This window comes from Sylvia atricapilla, chromosome 6 (assembly GCF_009819655.1).
Source record: "Sylvia atricapilla isolate bSylAtr1 chromosome 6, bSylAtr1.pri, whole genome shotgun sequence".
In the NCBI taxonomy this organism is placed as follows: domain Eukaryota; kingdom Metazoa; phylum Chordata; class Aves; order Passeriformes; family Sylviidae; genus Sylvia; species Sylvia atricapilla.
Window position 1 is genome coordinate 11,269,186 of NC_089145.1, and position 21,533 is coordinate 11,290,718.

The 21,533-nt window shown below is 42.1% G+C and overlaps 1 protein-coding gene across 2 annotated transcripts in view; it reads left to right on the plus strand.

The window, feature by feature from the left end:
* Positions 1 to 1,453: 1,453 nt before the first annotated feature.
* The window catches only part of DENND2B (DENN domain containing 2B), a 144,507-nt gene continuing 124,427 nt past the window's right edge, over positions 1,454 to 21,533 (plus strand). For both annotated transcript variants that reach the window (XR_010743782.1, XM_066320781.1), the window contains exon 1: positions 1,454 to 1,592. The gene's annotated coding sequence lies outside the window, so the exon portion shown is untranslated. The remainder of the gene's footprint in view (positions 1,593 to 21,533) is intronic.

A 21,533-nucleotide genomic window follows, 5' to 3' on the forward strand; every position in this document is an offset into this window, starting at 1 on the left:
CCAGGTCTTTGAGTTGAAACTTTTAACATTATTCTCTGACTCCCACGTTATTAAAACCAGTCACTGCATAAAGTTTTAAAGCTATAATTCACTTTATCATTTTGATGAGGCTGTCACACTAAATTACTGGTTTGCATTTTTTCCCCTTAGGAAAAAGATAATTATTCTTCATGGGATACAGTCACAATCACAGGGGACAGATGCTAACCGAACTAGCACTGTGCAGAGCACTCTGCTCAGCCTGCCTTTCCAAGTATTAGGGCAGAGACCAAAGATTTTGGGAGGGCTGGCCTGGAAGATCTTGCAACCCTTCTTCAGCGAGGAGCAGATGTTTCAGACACTGACTCTGCTCATTGTTCTGGGAAGTCCTTCAATTTAGGAGATGAATCTGTCTCTTGACATTTTTTCTTTCAATATTATTAATACTTGAGGGAGTACAAACGGTTTTTGCAATATGGGGTGAAATTAATGAGGAGTTCTAATGATTTTGATCCTTTGTCCTGATGAAAACTTCTATCACTTGAAGTCAAGGGAAAGGACCGAAAGTCACGTTTCTTTCTATGTGGGCACAAAGAGAAATGGGACATATTGACTGACTCACTGTGTGTGAAAGTGCTTCTCATTTGTGCTACAGCGTTGTAATGATTGAAGTTTCCAGTTTGCCTCATATCTTAGTCCTGGTTCTAGGCTCACAAGAGCCTGTTATCATGTTGTTCAAATGATTTTTATGAGCCGGGAATATTATTTTGAAGATATGGTAATTAAGTAAAGTGCAAAAGCTTACCAAATAATCAGCAAGCTCTGATTATTTCTACTGTGAAGTTGCAAATTGGGCTGCAGTTCCATCCCACAGCTTGTGTTTTTACTGCTTGCTATATATCCCTGCTATATTATTAATTTAATCTTTGAGTAGAACATCACCTATGCCACTCAGGCTCTGAAATGACTGGCTTGAAAGAAAGTTGAGGTCAGGATAGGAAAGGAAAAAAGGGATCATAAAGAAGAGGCATAAAATAATCTGTTTGTAAAGATAACTTACTCCAAAACCATTTAAACAGCAGTCAGTTCTCATCGATACAATTCATGCAGCTTTAGGTTAATGTGCATATTTCTGTTTTATGGGTGTATCCATCACCATTTCCTGTGGAAATGTATAAATACCTGGAACCATTTAATTGTACTAAAGGGTAAAACAAGGACAAGCGCAGGGAGCTCATTCTGTCTCCTTCTTGTCACCCGGCTCAGCTGAAAAGCCTCGGGACACTCAGGGGTACTTGCGAGGTTTAATGGCACCACCCCGATTGCCTGGTTTTGTTATTACTCAACCTCAGGGTGTCTTCCAAGCCTCCCTCCCTGCTTTCACAGGTGCTGTACTTCAGCTCTTCCCTTCCCAGTGCTAGGGATTGGTGCGGAGGTGTTTCCTGCTGATTGGCTCAGTGTTTATTAGCCTCCGAAGCAGCACTACTCTTGCTGCTGTAGTTGCAGAGCGGCTGGCAGGGGAACTGCTCTTTCTCTCCAGAGGTGTCCTCGGGCCTGGGAAGCGAAGGGGGATGTTGCCAGGTGGCAGAGCTACCTTCTCATCTAGTGCCAAGGTGAGCTGGGGTTAATCTTCTTTTGCCTGCTGTTTTTCCTGTGGCTGCATAACTTGGATAACACAGGTAACTCTCTAGAAAAAATAAATTCACGAGAGGCAAGTGCTCCTAGAGTATTGCCATTTTACCGTAAAAAAGGTTTCATCTAAACCCTTGTGCTTTGGGGAAAGCTGTCTATTAGCTCTCAAGGAAATTTTGGGATTTCTTTTCTCTTCCTTAGTATTCTGCTTTTCTTCTTTCTCCTCTTAGCCCTTAGCTTCTCTCTGAAAGCAGTCCAAGTGCAGCAGCTGGGCTGTAATGAACTCTGTGTGTGCCATAATCTCTACTTGTGCTGCTGCTTCCAAGCTGTACATGGATGTGGGACTTAGATTTTGTGGATGCCACTTCCACTGTGGCTTGGGAGTTTTTAGGCCCTAGAAAGGGGGTAAATGGTGACAAATCCACCTGTGAGCATTGAGGCTTCTTGTCAGTCACAGACAATCCATGACAGCAGCTACTTGAGCTGCTGGTGACATATCCCTTTGTTTGTTCTGATATTGACATTTGTATTCAGCAGAATGCCAAGAGAGGTGTCAGACTGTGCTTTGCACTGTTAAAGAGTATAAGGTTTAATTGTGATTTCAGCTTTAATTCTGGCATTGTTTGCCATTGAGTTGTCTCCCTGTGTGACAGTTATCTCTGAGCTGGAGAAACCAATAGAGAAGTTGGTGAAAGTTCACCTAAGGCTCTGTCTCCCAAACAAAGCAGAGAGAGAACCACGGAGTTTTCAGTGACAGGCACATGGTGAAGAGAGAATAACAGTGGAAGGTAAAAAGAAAGTTATGAGACAAATACATTCTCTGCCTCTTCACCTCCAACAGATTGCATCTGGAAGGGGGCAACAGTCTGGGATACATGGCTGAGGGGAAGTGTGGGTCTTATCTTTTCAGTTGTGTAGATCATTGTACACTTTGATATTCCTGGCAACTGAAAAATGACAGGAGCTACTATTTAGCTTAAAAGCGCATCCTGTGAGAAAGATGGGAGAAGTTTCTTGCTGCTCTGAGTGAAGCCAGGTTTTCTTTTGAAGGTTAATGGTTCACATTCAATCCATTATCATTATTTTTAGTAGAAAGCATTATTATGTACAGAGAGCATGAGATGAATCTGACTGATTTTGGCATACTAGTGTTGACCCAGAGCTACTGTGAATAGACTAATGTGATAGAAGGAAGAGTCTGGCCTGCTCTTAAATGTGGAGAGACAGGAGGATGTTTTGCTCTGTAGGAGTGTAGTTGAACCACTGGACTTGGAGGTGTGCTCTGGAGGCAGGACAATTAAGGTTAGTGGCATATTCATGTGAGAAATTCAAATATGTTATGTATATTCATGAGCCTATGGATAATGGATAAAACAGCAGGAATCCAGCCCTGCATAGCCCAGTGCTTTGTCTTGGACTAAAAACTTCCTTTTCCCTTTCCCGTGTGCTTTGCAGCAGGACAGGCTGGCAAGCACATCTGCCTGTCCAGCCCAGACAAACATGTAGTGGGAAGGTCAGCTGGGGTGGAGACCACACAGAGCAGCTGCTTTGGACCACATGAATTATCCCAGCAGTGTCTGCTCACCTCTTCCTCACCTGGCACTGTAGTTCTGACTGCAACTTTTCAAATTGTTTCTGATTCTACTTTTTTTTATTAAATATCCCATCCTAGTTAGGCAGAGTAAGGGGCAAGTACATGTTAACTTTTTATTTTTGTGTAGACTTAGGATAATCCTAAATATTGAATAGTCATTGAGAGATGTTTTGATCCAGGATTCATTGACATAAACAAGATTTTATTTTATATATTTATATATGTGTGTTTGTTTTCAATGCACAAGAAGACTTACCTCCATAATGTTCACAAACTGTATGGCGTATTCCTATATTGAGTCTAATGGAGAGAGGTTATTTTCACCTATCATGTGGATTTAAAAAACTGAATGACGAGGGCCTCTGAATCAAACTAAGATTGGTGGTTTTTTAGGAGTAGGGAAAATGACAATAAAAAGCAGGAACTGAATTCAGATAGTAGCAGAAAGATGATGAACTATAGCAACAGGGTAGCATCTTTCATTTGTAAATCTAAAAGCACTTAACAAAATGTGAACAAATGAATAAAAGACTGCATCTGACTTTGGTAGATGAGGGAAACATCAGTGCAGATGAGAAGGGGTGGGTAAGGTAATTCTGGGACCAGATAAACCCCTTTTTCTTCATTTTCAGTCTAAGTCTTAGGAAAATCAGAAATATATTGTGAGGCAGAACATTTTCTTTTGTATTGACCTACAAGTACCCAGAGAAGTGCTTTTGAGAGGATAATATTGCTGCTGCCCTTCAGTGCCTCAAATGGCTTCCACATGCCCTCATGATGTAAAATGTGATTCTAAATTAAGTTACTTTTCTTCAAAAGGTGTCTAATCAGATGGTGAGACTATCAGAAAAATTTAGGCTTTTAATAACCTGTTTCTTCACTGTGTAATCTCATATGTTTATTAAATTACTAACGTATATATAGAGATAGGATGTTAATTCTTCTTTTTTTCTTGAAAAGGACGAGTCCTTCTGTCTCTACTTATGTCTGGTTTTTGAGTCTTATTCATAACCATTATTTCTGGTTACAAGGAGACACTCATTTTGTATCTACTGTTCCCATCCTCCCTTCCATTATGAACCTGCGCCAAGAGGTAAAGATGCTTCCTGGTACATCAGTGTGCTGCTTATGTATATTTACCATGACTCTTCAAAAGATATTAATTTATCCCTTTCTTTTCACATATTTCAAATAATGCTTTCTGTATGTGGTTTAAATTTTTCCATCCCTTTTTTATGGATGGAAGCAGAAGTTTGCTTTCACACACAAGTTATCATAGCAAGATGTTTCATTTATCCCTAAACTTAATTTTGACTAGAGAGTGGAGGAGATAAAGACCCTTTCTGCCTTCACAGTTTCTGATCTTTATTAGTAAGTTATCAGCTTTCTATAAAGCCTTAACTAGGTTAGATTCAAATAGAACAAAAAAAAATGCTCTGGCTTTTTATACAACCCTGCTGAGATTTTTCTAAAACACTTATGATAGTTAGATGCTCATTTTCCACTAAAGTCAGTTTGAACCAGATACAAAAATCCTCAGTGTGGCTTTGGGAGAATTGTTTAACAATAAAACATCCACATGTTCCTCTTAGAGGGAACTTGGGGCCTTCACATTAGGAAAGTGCAAACAAATAGCAGCAACTTGTTGTTTCAGTGTTTTCCTTGTAGTAAAGATAGTTCTACATGTCAGTATATATCTCTGCTGAAGCAGAAAATGACCTCTTTCTTAAAACAATTTGGCCCCAAAATACCTGCTTTGCTTCTGTTCTCACACTTGGAAGAAAACAAGTTTGCTCTGTAATGTTGGTGTTTCTGTACTTCTCTCCCTTTGATTTTTAATCACCCTGGGAACAACCACCCGTGAGGAAGAGCATGTCAATCTTTCTCCAAAAGAGAATACTTTATTTTTCATAACAACGACGTACAATGTCTGTAGAAAGAAAGAAAGGAAGGCATCTGGGTAAAGAGTTACTACCTGGCAAATCTCTTGTCCAGTTGCTGATTTTTTTGCTCACTCATTCAGAGATCCTCTAAGTCATTCCATTACCTGGAACATCGGTTTCCCCAAGTGTTTGTAAAGCAATAACTGATATCTCCCCACATATCCCTGAGGTCTGCATATTAAAGAAACAAAAGTAACCAGATGTTTGCATTTAGCTATTTTTTAATGACCTGAACCTTTGCAGTTTGCCGCGTTTCTTTTGTAACCTGGGAAGGTTGTGATGGGCTGAAATTGCACTCTGAAGGGTGGTGGTAATTTTCCTGTACAGTTTCAGTGAGCCTGAGCTGTGCATGTGGCTCGGGGAGCTCGGAACTTGGGAAGGCTGAAACTCGTGTTTGTTCTGTGCCGACACCCCTGGCTGAGCAAAGAAAAGGTGTTGACGTTGGAAGGAGCTGCAGCTCTGCTCCCCTGCCAAGTATGAGGTGAAGCCCTGAAGGAAGGAATAGCAATGATGTGTGACCCAGCAAAGGGTGTTCAAGACTACTCCCTCCAAGTAGCTGGACCCTCTGAGGCACGTGAGGACTCACCATCTGCCAGCCAGGCACTCTTGTGAGGCTCAAAGCATCCAGGTTTTATAGGCCTGTTAAAGCAGTGCTGTGCAAGATGCTATTTTTTTGTGATGCAGCAGGATTTCTGACTTTTCTTTTTTCTCCTCATATTTCCCATTGTCCAGGAACTGAAGCGTCTATCAGGTTACACTTTCATTTAAACAAAATGCTACCAACATGCTCACAGTTGAACATGCTACATAAATGCCTTATTTTACTGCTTTATTAAATGTGTAACAAATCTATTTGGCAGCCACCTAATAGGAAATGGTATATAGGTCTCTCTTGCACGTTTACTAGGCTCTGAAGTTTTCAGGTTCGGGTTAAATTGGGTTTTAGATATCATTTTCTTTGAAAAACTTTTCAAATTACCTTAATTCTTTCTCAGTTCTTTGGATTCTGTAGGCACTCTGTTAGTTTTTTTTTTTTTTATACATGCTTCCTGTTTGAATTGACTTGAGTCCCCTGAAGCACACCTTGCTGCAACTTTTTCAAATTTCATTTTGTGTAGATGGATTGCATTTGGGTCAAACATTTTTAAGCTACGTGCATAAAATACGGAAGAAGAGAATAAGCAGGTAACAGAACATTTGTTTACATCCTTAGCTGTACTTTGGTTTTACTGTGTCTTTTAACAGATGTTTGGTACCACACCTGTAGTTTTTCTCCTGTGCCCTCTCTTGTGGAGGAGGTGCAGGCTCGGAAAGTGAACTACTCCCTCTTCCTCCTCTAGTGTATTTTCTGGTCTTTTTCTACATTCATGTAGCCATTTCCAGGGCTTGGACCACAAGCTGGGTTAGCTGATCTTTCATGGCATCGCTGTACTGTATTTACCAAAAGTTTCTTTCAGTACCCTACTAGATTTGTTGCTACTCTGCAAACCCTCCTTTCCTTGTAAACCGATGTGGGAGATAGTTTCATCAGGAGACCAGGCTGGCTGGCAATTTCTGGCTCAGGGGAAGGAAGAAGGAACATTAAAGGGACAGAAAATGCTTTCAACTTGTGTATCATGAGGCTGAATGGAGGTGATTTAGTTTACTGGCTGCTTGTTTTCCTCAGAGCTCTTCTCTGTCCTAAGGGAATCCCTCCTGCAAAGTCTCCTTGGTTTAGGCAGTTTGTGACCTACCCCTGGCCCCACAGCTGCTCCATCCTCAGGCAGTTTGGGCATGTCTTTACACTGGGCCAAATGCCAATTGCATATTTAGGACTGAAACCTCATCTGGGTGGTGGTGGTTGTTTTTTTTTTTTTTTTTAAGCCAGAAAAAGAAATCCTGAAAATGTGTCTGGTTTTTGTATTTTACAAAGGATGTTGTTCACAATAAGGGCAATGGAAGTCTAAATCCTCAACTACATTAACACATTTGCATTTTGCTGGGATAACTCAAGTATTTAAGTGCATGTAAAAAGCATGATATGATGCTTCCTAGAAGAGGATCATGAAACAATTATAAAAACTCCCCAGAAGGTGAAAGTGGACTTAGGCCTTTCCAGTGGTTTTGTTTCCCATTTGGAAACCTGATCCATTGATTGTTTTCTCTACTGTGCTTAGTAGCAACAGCAAGTGAATGGAAAAGCAGGGACAAGCATCTGTTTTTGCATAGCTGATACTTAACGAGATCAGATTCTATATCCTTCTGTAAGGCTGAGTGATGCCCAGTTCCTGCCACCTGGGAGCGTCGTTGTAAGGAAATCAATGCCTTTAATACACTGGGTTTCTGCTCCATTTGTTTAGAAAGCTGCTCCTGGGGCTCACTACACAGCGAGGATCGTGCTCCTGGCTGGAATTTGCTATGCCCACCTACAGTGCCCCTCCTTACTCTAGGACTGAATGACAGGTTTTTTCTGCAATGTTGTTTGAAAGACCAATGAAGGAAAGTAACCCATACCTCACCCCCTCTGCTTCTCAGGGTATTTTTTACTCCATTTAATGTAAAAGGGTGAAAATATCCCTTATTATAGTATGATAGTGTTACCCTTGCTTGAAGGAGCAGGATGACAGTTTCCAGCAGGCTTGGAAGCGGAGTGGAATCTGCCTTTGAATAGGACTGGGGGCTTTGGCAAAGCAAGCTGTATGATATGAGACTGGTTTTTGCAAAGTTCTCTAAAACATTCTGACTAAACAGCTTCTTGTAGGCTAAACAGACTGGGGAAGGCTCAGTCTGTGGGCAGGAGACCTCCCAAGAGCCTGCTTGGTTCTGTGATTCAGTTCATGGCATTTGTCCCATGACCAGAGGAGATGTGTGCCAATGGTCCAGCAAGGAGGTGAGGGTGCAGTTCTCTCGGACGTCATGGTTTTCAGCTGAGATCTGGATCAGGTGCTGGGCCTGACGCTTTTGTGCCTGTCTGCCCGAGGAGTTATTACATCTCTTGGATCTAAGCAATTGTTCAAGGCACCCTGAGCTCACCAGAATGTAATAATGATTGCCCTGCAACATTAAAGTGTCATCTAAAGATAACACAAGACCAGCCCACCAACACTGTTAAACAATCACAAACAGTACAAATTAAGTCAGCCACTAAATCAAACCAGGAAAACCCTCCCTTCTATGCTTACCAACCCCCACAAAGATTTGTTGCTTTTGATTCCTCCTTGGAAGATTACCAAATTTGGAAATGTGAGTTATTTCTGACCAGTTTGGCATCAAGAATAGGGTGCTATTTAAGTGTTTTTATTTTATTTTTGTTTACTGCACTTCTACCTCCACAGGCTTCTCCTCTTACTCTAAATGGATAAACCAATATTTTGTCCTTTGTGTCCTCTATACTTCCGTGGCTTTGCACTATTAAATGTGTATTATGTTTTGCTCCAGAAACAGCTGTGTTCCAGCAGATGAAGCAATTTGTGTGAGTGCTCAGTTTTTACTATTTATTTTTCAAAGGTGTTGCAAGGTTACTAATTGTTTAATGACTTGAAATTCTTCCTTGAGGAATAGCCCATGACTTGAAGCAGCATTTAAGTCAATGAAGGCATAAAGATGTTGTGCCTATATATATTTTGAAGTCTTTAGCTCATATTTATGTAGGTAATAATACCTAGCTCTGATACAGCACTTTTCAATGCAATTCTCCAAAGTGTTTTGCACAGCTGGATGGAGCCATTACTAGAGCTAATTAAAAGGTTTTGATTCAATGAAGCATGATTAAAATATGCTGTTTTACTTGTACTGAGAACTTTCTGGAATTCATTTGATGCTGGGAGAGCTTCCTGAGAAGCCACAGTGGGCTAAAGACCTGACTGAAACAGAAACAAACCCAGAAACTGCTTTTTGTGGGAGAATGGACATATCAGCACAACTGGCCTATTGTGCAACATAAAATTTTTCGTTTCATTCAACATGAGATAAAAGCAAGGAATGACACTGTGGATATTGTCACGTCCTTAAATAATTTTAGCCAGTATCTCCATTTTGTAGGTTAAGAAATCAAAGTAGAGGAAAATAAAATTACTTGCATGACTTGAGTTGCCCAATATGCTGAGGATGGAGCTGGGGCTTTGAGTCTTCTGGCCACAAAGCTGCCTCTGATGCTTCACCACAGTTTAACAAGGCACTTGCTATACCACTTTTGCATAAAACCCATTATTGCCAGAAATTAAAATTCTAAGCAAAGTGAAATGTGTAGATAAAATAGTAACAGTGAATTTCTCCTGGTCAAAGAAAAGGGAAGCTAGATCTACCTTTAATGTTAAGTGCTTATGAGAACAAAGCATTCACTGTTTCACTGCTGATATATTGTGATATGCACGGAGCTCCTTGGAGTTTGGGAGTGGAAATGGAACAGGAATGAATTTCCTCAGAATTATAGAAAAACAAAATGGATTCCTGCTGTTCATCAGTGTCTCTAACAACATACCTGTTATGACATGATAGAACAGATGACAAAGGAATAGTGAGATAGACCTGTGGCAAGGTGGATGTCAACTAGAAAATTTTGAAGGTAATTGATCCAGCCAAGTGCTGTTGTGCTGCCCCACTCTTTGTTGAGGTCATTCTGAAGACAACACTTACTCTGCAGAGCTTTGCTGTTGGGAAGTGAAAAAAAAGTACTGCCTTCAAGTCAGAAAAGACCTTCCTCCAACAGATGGCAGAGATTCAATGCCCCATTTATTGTCTTGACATTTTGTTTTATTGTTCCAGTTTGCAGAGCAGTCTCCAGAGGTTTCTAAAGTATGCATGAATAAGAGAGAGAAATGAGCTCCTAGTTTTCATTGGGAATTTTAGTTTGGAGACAGGCTTGTCTATTTAAACCCATCTCTTGCTCCTATTTGCTTTGGCAGGATTCTGGGTGGCACTGTACCCTTCTACCTCATCTTCTACTTTTTTTTGATACCTACCTTCATTGTTCATGCCATGCTGTTTGTTAACAAGTCTGTGGTCTCATCAGATGTTTTGAGTTTTTTTTCATTGGCTGTCTTTTTTTACCTTTATTCATATTTTGGTGTAGACTAGAAGCACCAGTTGGTGATTGAAGCCAGATTTCTTGGTCTTTCTACATGCATGAACCATGTGTGTAAGCAGTATCAAAGGTGCCTTCTTGATGTGAAAAAAACCAGAAATAAGAAGTAGACGAAGCAGAGAAATACATGTGAACTTTGATTCGTTTATTGGTAGTATACTAAAAAGAGGTCAAAGATGTCACTCACTAAAAATTCTCAGCGGTTGTGGGGTGACTGGGCTATAAGTAGGTTTATGTAGCATTGGTCTTGAAAAATTATGTATGGGAATCTTCATCACATATGGGAGGGAAGTTATGTTTATATCCCAGAATATAAATGAGATGCTAACTGTAACAGCTTTGTAGCATGGAATGTCTCTTTCCTTCAGAGCTTTACATAGTTCAGTGCTTCCCCTTCTTCGTGTCCTCATGCCTAAGGAATGCAGACGAATAGCTGGAAAAGGTTTGTCTTAGTGCTGTTGGGTCATTAAGGTTCTTGGCCAAAATGTATCCCTGACCTCCCTGGTCAGAGGAAATTTCATCAACGGCAATAGTTTCACTGAGACTTTAGCTAGAGTGTCTCAGCTGTTGTGGATGAGGCCTGAGGGTGCTGAAGGGGATAGATCAAAACCTGCTATAACTCTTGTTAAGTGTGTGTCTGGTGAAAACCTTTATGCCTCATTTCATGCAAGGAGAATGTCTGCAGATGATACAGAGAGACATTCCTCCTGTGTCCATATTTTTGTAAAACTTGAGGATGCTTCTCATCAAAATCCCAGTGGCAGAGGGTCTGTTGAGCTCTCCAGCTGCAGAAATTCAGCCCTTAGAAGGAGCTGGGCATCAATTATGAAGGTGTGTCATTAACACTGAACTGATTGTACCACAAATTTTGAAGCTGCTTCCAACAAATCTATGTGCATGGACATGAGGCATTTTCATTTTTCCACAGAGAAGCAATCAGCATGGCTTTCTGCTGTACAGCTCATGCCTCCAGCAAGCTGTCTGAACTGGAACTGTCTGCAGCCTTGCAGCACAAGTGCATCTGAGCAGTGTGATCTGAGAGGACGTTTGTGAAAAACACTGGGAATATTGTCAGGCTGCCACCAGAAGGAATGTTAATACCTGATCAAGGAAGAGGCATCAAGAGCCAAATTCTAGGATCTTGAATTCCAGCCAGCAAATTGGAATTCTGCAGGAAGCAATACAAAAATCTTGTGGAATATTCTATATTATTCTTGCATTACGGACAGCTGTTTCTATATATCTAAATATAATCAAATACTCTGGATAGACCATAGAATCCTTTGGGTTGGAAAAGTTGGATCAGTGAATCCAACTGTTAACCCAGCACTGCCAAGTCTACCATTAAACCTTGCCCTAAGTGCCATATCCACTTGGCTTTTAAATTCCTCTAGGAATGATGACTCAACCACTTCCCTGGCAGCCTGTTCTAGTGCTTGACACCCTTTTGGCAGAGAAATTTTTCCTTATATCCAAACTTAACCTCCCCTGGTGCAGCTTGAGACTATTTTCTCTCACCCTGCCTGTTCTTACCTGGGAGAAGAAACCAACCCCCATCTTGCTACAACCTCCTTTCAGGTGACTGTAGGGGAGTGGCCCTTTACAGCTTCATCAGGAAAGCCTTGATCCTGTGCAAAGTGGAATACCTTGGCTGTATATAAACTGAGCCCTCAGCAGATATTCCTGTGATGCTGAGAGTCTTTTCCCATTGTCCATCTGAGGAACATGAGAAGAGTAATTGAAGAACATGTCTTAAATGCAGATCAATGTGCAAGTCACATCTGTTATTTGACAGTAGAGTGTTTCACCCTTTCTGATAAAGAGCTCATATATGGGGAGTTGACATAATCTTCCTCAAATCATTAGTAACTGATTAGTTTTAGATAAAGTTTATTTTCTTGCAGTTATTGTTGTTCCTAGTCCCAGCCTTTCCTGTTTTGTAACCTTTGTGGGAAGGTTAGGTCTCATGATGGGGCCAGGCTAATTTTGCCACATCCAGAAACCTAATGATTTAAACTTCTGGATTCAGTTCTGAATGACCTATGTTCCCATAAGGCTTGTGCTCATTGCTGAGAATTTTTTTTTGTATTTTCTTTATTAGATTAAACCTTTATGAATGTGATCACTGTTATGTACAAGTACTAGCAGAACTGAGTGACTTTTGGGGAAGCTGAGTTTTGGTTTTTTGAGCAAGCATGCAGTGTTAAAACAGAGCAGTGCAGACAATGTTAGAGCCCTAAAGTTGTCCTTAGGGAGAGAACATACAGAATCTCTCCTCTTCCTCCAGGTTTCCCTCCTGGAAGCCTGGACTACCTGTGGGACTCCCAGGACACAAATTCCAGCTCACTTTTGCTCTTTATTATCTCACACTGTCCTTGCACATGTCCTCAGAATACAAATGTGACTTTTGTAGGCATCTGTACCAGAATAGCCACCAAAGGCTGGAGGGCAAAGCCCCCTTTTTAACTTCAGGGGAATAAAAAACCCAACCACACTCTCTTCTCACAGACCCCAAAATCTTCCCTGCAAAAAAAAAAAAAAAAACCAACCAACCCCAAATATGTAGGCAAGATACTGCAAGAGTTTTGGTTGGTTATTTAAAGACAACACTGTTTAGGGATGGGGTGTGGGTGGAATCAAACAATACAGGTAGATGATTTAGAAAGTAGACAGCTGTATGTAAAATGGAATCTCCCCAAACAAAAAAATCTGTCTCCAGAAATTCTATCTTTGTTTGCTGGTAGCATGCAGTGTAGGATGTCTCCTATGAAAGTGCTTATACAGTGGATATGTTTTTGAAAAAAGATCTGAAACCTGCCTGTGTAACTTGTGTTGATTGTATGCTTCATTTTTGTCTTGTATTAATTTTGCACATCACTGTGCCACTTTGCAGAACCTGCAATAATTTCTGAAGTTCATACACTGCAGCTGGTCCTTGGTGTCTGTTCTTAGTGGAAATCAGCTTTCCTTATTTCTCTGTCTATACCTATGAACAGGAAAGAGAGAAAAACATTTGTTTTGTTTGAAAGGATGATAAGCAAAAAGAAGTGACTCTCCGAGAACAAAAACAAAAAGCTCAAAACTGGACTCCAGTTTTCTTCTAGTGCTTCCAGCCTGTGCTCACAATAGGCAAGAGAGTAAGGTGATCCTCTCAAGGATTGCTGCATATCCTGAGGAAAACTCTCTGGTGCAGTTCTAGTTTTGTTGTGGGGCTGTGAGGATGCTTCCTGCCACATTGCTTTTAGTGCAAATGGCAGAAGCTTTAGAAATTTTGTTTCTGTGGAAATAAAAAAATTATTTTAAGATTTTGTTTTTTACCTCAGGCTAGCTAGGAAAGTCTGGATAGCTGAGAACCTTGCTAAGTGTGAAAAAATGAATTTATCCATCAGCCTTTTTTGTGAGCAGGAAATTGTGTGTTTCTGTGATGCAGTATTTCTGTTTGAAGAGAGATGGTTTCTTACAAGGTGCCTTTCCTTTTCATAGATCTGATTGTATTTTGAACTCTGTCTGAACCAGATCAGTGTCTTTCCTTGGAATTAATCACCAGGAAAACCAGTGACCCAGTTTCCCAAACCTGCTCTGATACCAGGTTAGCTGCTACTTTGGATTTTTCCATGTGTCAAAACTAAGGTGCTGAATCCCTCTGAAAAGGTGTTCTGATATTTCTCCTTCCTCCAGAATTCCCCTTTAACGTCAGCCCCTGGCTATCATGTGATGCTTGTCCTAATCATGCTCCAGGGCCAGTCAAGCTGGGGAGGGTGACCAGCAAATGGAAACAGTGTGGGACTGTCAGTGAGCAGAGAGCAAAGGCTGAGCCAGGAGCTGAGGGTGACCCCAGCACAGGTAGGACAATGCTCTCACTGACCTCAGCAAAGTCCCATGGTGCCCAAGTGGGACCAGGCTGGTGACAGTGACAGATGTCACTGTTAGCCCAGTGGTCACAGTGTAGATGCAGGGGGAAGAGCCCAGACCAAGCTAAACCCATGCAGCAAGTCAGGCCCAGCAAGGACACGGCTAGGGGTGAGTGAACCTGTAGCATGGCTGAGCCTGAGCTTACCCCCGGCTTCTGGTCCCTTGGGTAGTTGCTTTGGGGGTGCAAGGCCCAGGTCTGGCTGGACAGGGCATTTGAGGGTTGTGGGTGCACTTGGGGCCCTGACAGCTGCTCTGATGTGGGCCAAGCACTGACAAAATTAATGGCACATGCTATTTACTATGTAAGAATTTCTTCTGGGCTCTGTGAGACAGCTCAGTGACTAAAGAGCTACTGAACATGAGTAAGGAACAGTAGGGTTTCCTTTCTGGAGGCCAAATGGTGAGTTACAAATGTACCCCAGGCCAAAGCAAGGAAGAGTCCAACATTCCACTTCCTGAGGAGCAGACTGAGAAAGTTGTTGAGTCTTCATGGGCTGGGACTGCTGTCTCTTGATGTCCCCTGCAGTCCCAGGGAAAGCTGAGGTGGGCAGTTGTGAGCCAAAGAGAGAAATTTCTGTGTTAATAGAGAGTTTAGATGAATGCAAGTTTTGGAAAAGGGAAGGAAAAAATTTATCCCAATTTCTAGCCTAATACTCTTCATGGCCAGTTTGTGTCTAATTTTTCTCTCTGTCAGTGAGAAAAAAATGAGTGCAGTGAATAAGGTCTGCCTTGAGGGCTCATGGAAAAAGCTGGCTGAGCAGGTCACTGTCCTGGCCTTGCAGCGGTAGTGACTCAACCCTTGCCTGAAAATACTCAGTGCTGTTCTGATGCCCTTTAAAATGCGGGAATGTGTGTCTGGCCTCAAGCTTGAAGAAGCCTGTGGAAAGGCCCACGTTTGACTTCAGTGGTCTTGAGAATGAAGCTGTGCGAGGTTTGCATAGAGCTGGCGCCAGATGCGCCTCCCACCCACAGCTCTGGGAATGAACATGTGTGCACAAGGTCGCTGCAATTATGAGAGAGTTCAAAGGCAGCTCTACATTCAAGGAGAAATGTTCATAGGCTGCTCTGTGCCTCAACAAAGCACTTCCAAACAGCAGGCATCCATAGCAAGGGGCCTTCCCACAGAAAGGACCATCAGACTCACCCTGTCCCCCAGGGCTCAGCTGTTCACGTGTTCTCTGGGGGATGAAGTTACTGCATGTGGGGTTCACAAAATAAACGTGCAAGAAAGTCCTGCAGCTTGCTTGCTTGCAGTTTGATCTGTAAGAAAGGTCTGTGGTAGCATGTGTTTTTTGCAGGCAACACAGATATTTTTGGGGAGTGAGGCTGAAGTGTAGGCAGCACCTAATGATTCATGTGGAAATAGTAATTGCAAGAGTCGCCGTGGAGGGGGTTACAAGAAGAGCTAGTGAATGAGATGATGTTCTTAACTATCATGGTCTCTTGAGATAAACATGATGTGCAGATGAATATGCTGACATTTGCTTCAGGAAGATACCAGAAATTTTGATGGTGTGAAACCCTCTGCCTTGGGTAGGTGGATCTCATCCAAGTTGTTCTTGTTTTCCATCTACAGAAGTGCCTTTTTTGGGTACAAATCCCTCTGGTGGTGCAGGGAAGAGTTGACCTTCATCAGGTAAAATGTGGTGGGTTTTGTCACGTCCTGAATCCCTGTGATTCAGGGGCACTACAGCTGTGTCACACCCCCAATGTGGTGGCTGCATCCTGCAAGGAGTTGCTGTCAGCTTTCACATAGAGAGACAAAGCTATAACAGAAATGCAGGATGGGTATCAAATATCTCTCATTTGTGTCATCAAAGGTAGCATTACTCACATTTGGGTCAGGGTGTGCTGGTCTGGCCCTCCAATATTTGATTTCCAGACTGGTTGATTTCTCTCATCTTCATATTTACACACCCTGTAAGGCTGTCATGTTGTGGTCCAGGTGCTGCTGAGTTTTGCTGACAAGTGAAGCAGATCTTGTTTGCTCTGTATACAATTACAGTGACTAAGGAATTTTAAAGTAAGACCTAGAAGAGTTGTCACAATGTGCTCTTATCCAGTGTTATTGCTTTTCTTCCTTACTCATGTCAACTCTGCCAGTTTTAATGTAGGTTTGTGGTGGTGGTGTGGTTTTTTTTTTTTTTTTTTTTTTTTTTTATTTGGGTTTTTTTCCTACCCTCTATTAAGGCCGGAGTTCCTGGAGCTAAGTGACTATCAGGAATCTTGACCCTCTCTGGCTTTTATAGCTACACAGAAAAACTTTAAAACATGAGTCCCAGAGGCTTGAGATCTGTGCACTTAATAGGAGGAGTACTACCTTTATTTATTCTGTAATTTGTTTAGGCCATCTCACAGCATCTCAGGGATTTATTTCAAGACATAATGTACTTAAACCCAGTAAAATGAATTTCTTCTCATTTTCACTGTCCACTTGTGTTCTCCTGGAGGGAGAGCAGGAGATGGGTGTGTGACTCAGCCTCTCTCCGAGTGAGCTGAGAGGTGTGACAGGAGAAAATTGTGTCTACCTGGAGTGGTCAGAGATTATGTTCACTGAAGGGAAAGGAACTGGCACTTTCCTCAGGGGTGGGGTGAAGAGAGAGCTTCCATTATCTTTCACACTGCTGAGTATTGGTAAGGGATGGACAAAGCCACATTTTTTTCTAACTTATTATTTACAGCACAGTTAGATCCCTACTGATGTCACTGGAAATATATTTAATTGCTGTAACCTCCAAGCATGGCCAGAGGTCAATGAGAAGAGAATCTGCTACTCCAGAATTCCAGCTTTGTGTAAATAAACAAATATTTTGGTAAATCCCTGAGAATGGAAGCTGGGGGCCATGGCATGACAAGCAAACCCATCAAAAATAGGTTGCTTCTTGTTGTTTGTTTTGTATTTAATTTTATTAGCAGACTGCATTTTCCAAGCAGGAGGATTGCACATACTGTATGGAATTTGTTTAAAAAGTATTTTCTCTAGAAAGCTGGGGGAAAGGGAAGAGGAGGAAAGGAATAACTTTTCAGAGGCATTGTCCTACTGCTTTTGTCTTTCATTTAAAAAGATTTGCTGACTCATAAGGTAGAAGCTTTATTCTGCCTCGGGATAGTACAGCCTTATGGCCATGCTCTCTGCTTTGCTCCCATTTCAGGGACTGCGCTGAAGGTGAGTAGGGCTGTTTGCAACCCAGGCACTCTCCTGCTGTAACATCTGCTTTCAGAGCACAGCTTCGCAGGAAATCAGATGTGATTGTGCATTGAGACTTTTGATCTTCCTGCCAGCCCCACAGATGATGCTAATTTGCTTCTAAAGTCTTTAATTGGGAAGAAAGTGTTTTGAGGTTTCATTTTCAGACCCTTGAAGGTTTGAGTGGTCCTTGGCACCTTTCACTGCCTATCCAATTCTATTTGGTAAAATACAGACTGGTTGAAAATGCTGACCCATTAAAAAAATAAATTGATCCAATCCTCCACCAAACCCCTGCCTCCAAGACCCTTCCAGGGTCCTAGAAACTCACCTGTTGATTCTTACAGCATGGCATAGGGGAGGAAGGTCTCCTTTAGTATCAGTGACAACCAAATTGAGTGGGGAGTAGTTAGTCACTCTGCTGTGTGTTTTTTGGATGTCATGTAATTTGACTGCATTGTTACAGCTTTTAAACTGGGCAGATCCCCAGGGTCCTGTATGCATTTAAAGAGCTGTATGCTCCTGGTCAGCTTGGGAGCCCAGTGGCTGGTGTGGTGTCTGTGTTGTTGTGGACACATTAAGGACAGGGACAATCACTCACCTTCAAGTGTCTGTGGGTAGAGTTTCTTATCAGTTATTTCAGCTCCTGACTAGCAGGTGCAAGCAGGTACTTGTTCATCTAAAACTCTGGCTAAATTACTTGTTCCTTCAAAGCTACATACCCCACTTAATGAAGCAGCCTCTGTTGGGTAGGTGCTGTGCCTTTGTAGAGGACTAGCACAATTTCCCTTGTATTACCTTAAATTTACAAGCTTAAACCTACATTGCCTAATATGTGTTTGCTTTGTTTTAAATAGGTTTTACAGGGCATCATTTGTTTCCTTGATGAGCTCAGTGTGCAGGTAGTGGTCACAGCTTTATAAGGCATCAGAGGAGCACTAATCATCTGCAAATGGTAACAATCTGGTTATTCTAGACTGCAGCTTTATGATAACCTGTGCATTAGGTAAACAAGTGTTCTAACTCTGCTCTGAGGCATTGAGATGTTCATGTGACTTTGGGAAGGTCAGTGGTACCATATCAAAATGACACTTTGGGTTTGGAAGGTCTTAATCTGTCCACGCTGTCACTGGCTGGTTCCTGGCTCTGAGCTTGCTTCCAGGTGACCTTTCTAACTGAAGATTGCATAATCTCTTTCTTCTGATATCTACCACTTTATATTTTGAGGAAAAGAGGCAGAAAATCAGGACAGTTAAAAATAAGTTAGATATAGCATTGTCAGGAGCCAGAATGGCTTTACTTTGCCAGAGGAGAGTCATACTTCACATGTGAATGATCTTGTTTTGACCTAAACTTAAACCATGAGTTCGGGGAACAGCCATTTATAGAACTGGTTAGGTCTATAATTCACTTTGTGAATAACAGGATGGTCTGAAAGAGAAAACAAAGATCCTTAATTCTCAACAATGAACAGAATAAAGACTATACACTTCTCTTGGGTTTTCTTGTTGTTACTGGTGTTTTTTGGCTTGGGGTTTTTTTCGTGGAGAAGAATTGGTGAGGTTTCAGAAATACTTTCGATCAGTACAAACCATTTCCTATTGTGGCTGGCAGCTGTTCTGTGTTTCAGATGACGGGCACAGCAATACTCCTTAAGAAACAATTGCTTGCAAAGAACAGATGAGTCTGAGGTTAGGGTTAAGGGAGAATGCACCCCCATGAATTACTGCGTTATGGTATATCAAGAGTACTTTTGTAGTCAGTCACTGAAGGACCCGTTGAGTGGGATTCTGCATCCCACATTTGAAAATGGTCCCAGCTCACCCAAATACTTGAGTATGTGCTCGAGTATGAAAGGTGAGCACTGACTTCAGCAGCTTCCCTAAGTCAGCTAAGGGCTGACTCAGGCTCCATGCTGGCCTGGAAGGCAGATGGAACTCTCACAACAGCTCTCATGTGGTGTTTCCTCTGGTGAGAGTGGACAGAAATATTTGTGTGCTTCCTGTGCTTGTGAAGTACAATGATCACTCCTCCTTCTGTGAAGTTTACTACCTGGCTGGATCACTGGGGAGGTGACATCCACTGGGGTGATTTGGGTTGGGCTGCGAGTTGCTTGAAGCTCCCCTGTTGTGAGATATGAAGTTGTGTGACACAGGCAGTGAAGCTGACATGGAGTAAGCAACTTCATGTCAATTGTATGTTAATTGGTGTAGCTGCCTCCCATTAAGGAAGGAGAGCCAAATCATATGAAGATGATTGCTCGGGATTGACTAATGCTCTTGGTTTTCTGTGCCACCATCCTGACTCCTGTAGCATGTGACTAGCAGAGGTGATATGCCTTAGTCAGGATGTCTCACCCTGAATAGAACAAGATGTGGTATTACTGTGCTGGGCATGGATATTCCCATAATAATATTATTTTTTTCCCCTCACAATATTGTTTTATAATTTCCTGTTTGTTAAAGACAGAAAGCACTAATTCAGTCTCAGCATACTGATGATGAATTGACATATCAGAAAGTCAGTTACTGTGTCAGGCAGGCAACTGGTCATGTGCAGTTGTAGGGTGGGAGATGGGCTGTAACCTATCGAGGATATACGGGCTCAGTTTTTGTACACATTGTTGGGAGATCAAATTCACCATGCTTGTTTATTCCTTCTGTATTGATTCAGAGTTCTAAAGTGAAGACAGTTCAATGCAGAGATAATAAAGAGAAAATAAGTCTGACAGACATTTAATCATTTTTGGCAAAAGTAAATAATGAGTTTGCAGAGCTGTACAGACTGCCTTTGTGTTTGGAGAGTGCACATGATTTACTGCAGGAATCAGTTTGGCATAGCGTAGCCGTGCCGATTCAGCAGGACCTACCATTATCTTGTCATGTTTTTTAGCAAATTGACTTTTACAAGGCAGCAATTCAAAAACATGAAAGGGAAATGTGCTGAGCAACCCATCCCTTCTTGTCCCCCCATCCAGTGTGTGCTGGCGGATCTGCCACAGTCTCGCCCACGGGCACGATGATGCTCAGCTCCCTCACTTGCTCACAGGTTTTGGGCGTTCCGTGTTCGTGAGCTGGTGTGGGTCTTGGTTTTATTGTTGTGTTCTCAAGCTCCCAAGCTGCTGACTGTTCAGCTAAGTGCAACAGTTCACATGGCTTTCTGTCGTGCTTTGCTTTACAGACATAATAGGATTTTAGTGCTACAGCAGGAGTAACAAAAGCACCATTAGCAACATTTTGTAAATCTCGCTGCTTTTCAGCTCGCCCAGAGCTTGCAGTCTCCCACTGAAATGGAGACTGAGAAAAATGGCCAGAAAGCAAAGAGGTTCCTGGGCTTGTCCTGACTAGCACTGCCTTTCACTGCCTCTGAAGGCAGAGTACTGAGCTAGAGGCACTGCTGGTCTGACCCTGAAGGGCATTTTTGGTGTTTTTAAAGTACATCTCTATTCCAGTCTTAACACTGAAGGAGCTGTAGACACAGTATTTCTGCATTCTTATATGTTTGGCAAATGTGCATGGGTTGTGTTTATTTTTAAGACGTTAATTTAAAATCTGTAAAACTTTACCTTCTGGGAATTCAGGATGCTCGGCCCCATCTATGCCTCAGTGAATGGCTTTTATTTAATAACATCTTTGTACATTACCATTGAGAGATGTCTATCTCAGAGATCTAATCTATGGGTGTGCCCAAGGGTGAAAAAAGAGCGAAAAATGTAAGACTGAGAGGAAGGGAGATGGGAGAAGGAACATTGTTTGTGCAGGTTTTTTCAGTGAATAATGTGTGGGAAGGGTAGGGGCGGAGATGCTCCAAGAGCACTCTGAGATAGCAAAACAGCTTGTTTAGCTAACCAGGATAGAAATGATAGCCCTACCCATCCTTCTGTACTACTTTCCTGTGAACTAACTAGTGCTCAAACAGCACTCTTCATGCTTGGGTCAGGAGTGTGCACAGCTCCTTTTTCTGCTCCTTTGGGTTTTGAGATGACATTGCAGGGCTAGTGGGATTTTCCTTTCAGCTCCTGAGCATAGCAGCTTCTGTCTGGAAGCTGATGGCACTGTCAGCTCCTCGTGTTTTGATGGGTACTCTGGGATCAATGCGGGCCTGTGTGTCACCACACTCCATGAACCTGCTCCACAAACCCTGTGTCAAGCCACAGTGGTCTTTTACTTGAAGGCATGACTCTTTCCTCTGTAGCAAGTACTTGTTTCCCTTCCTCTCCTCTGC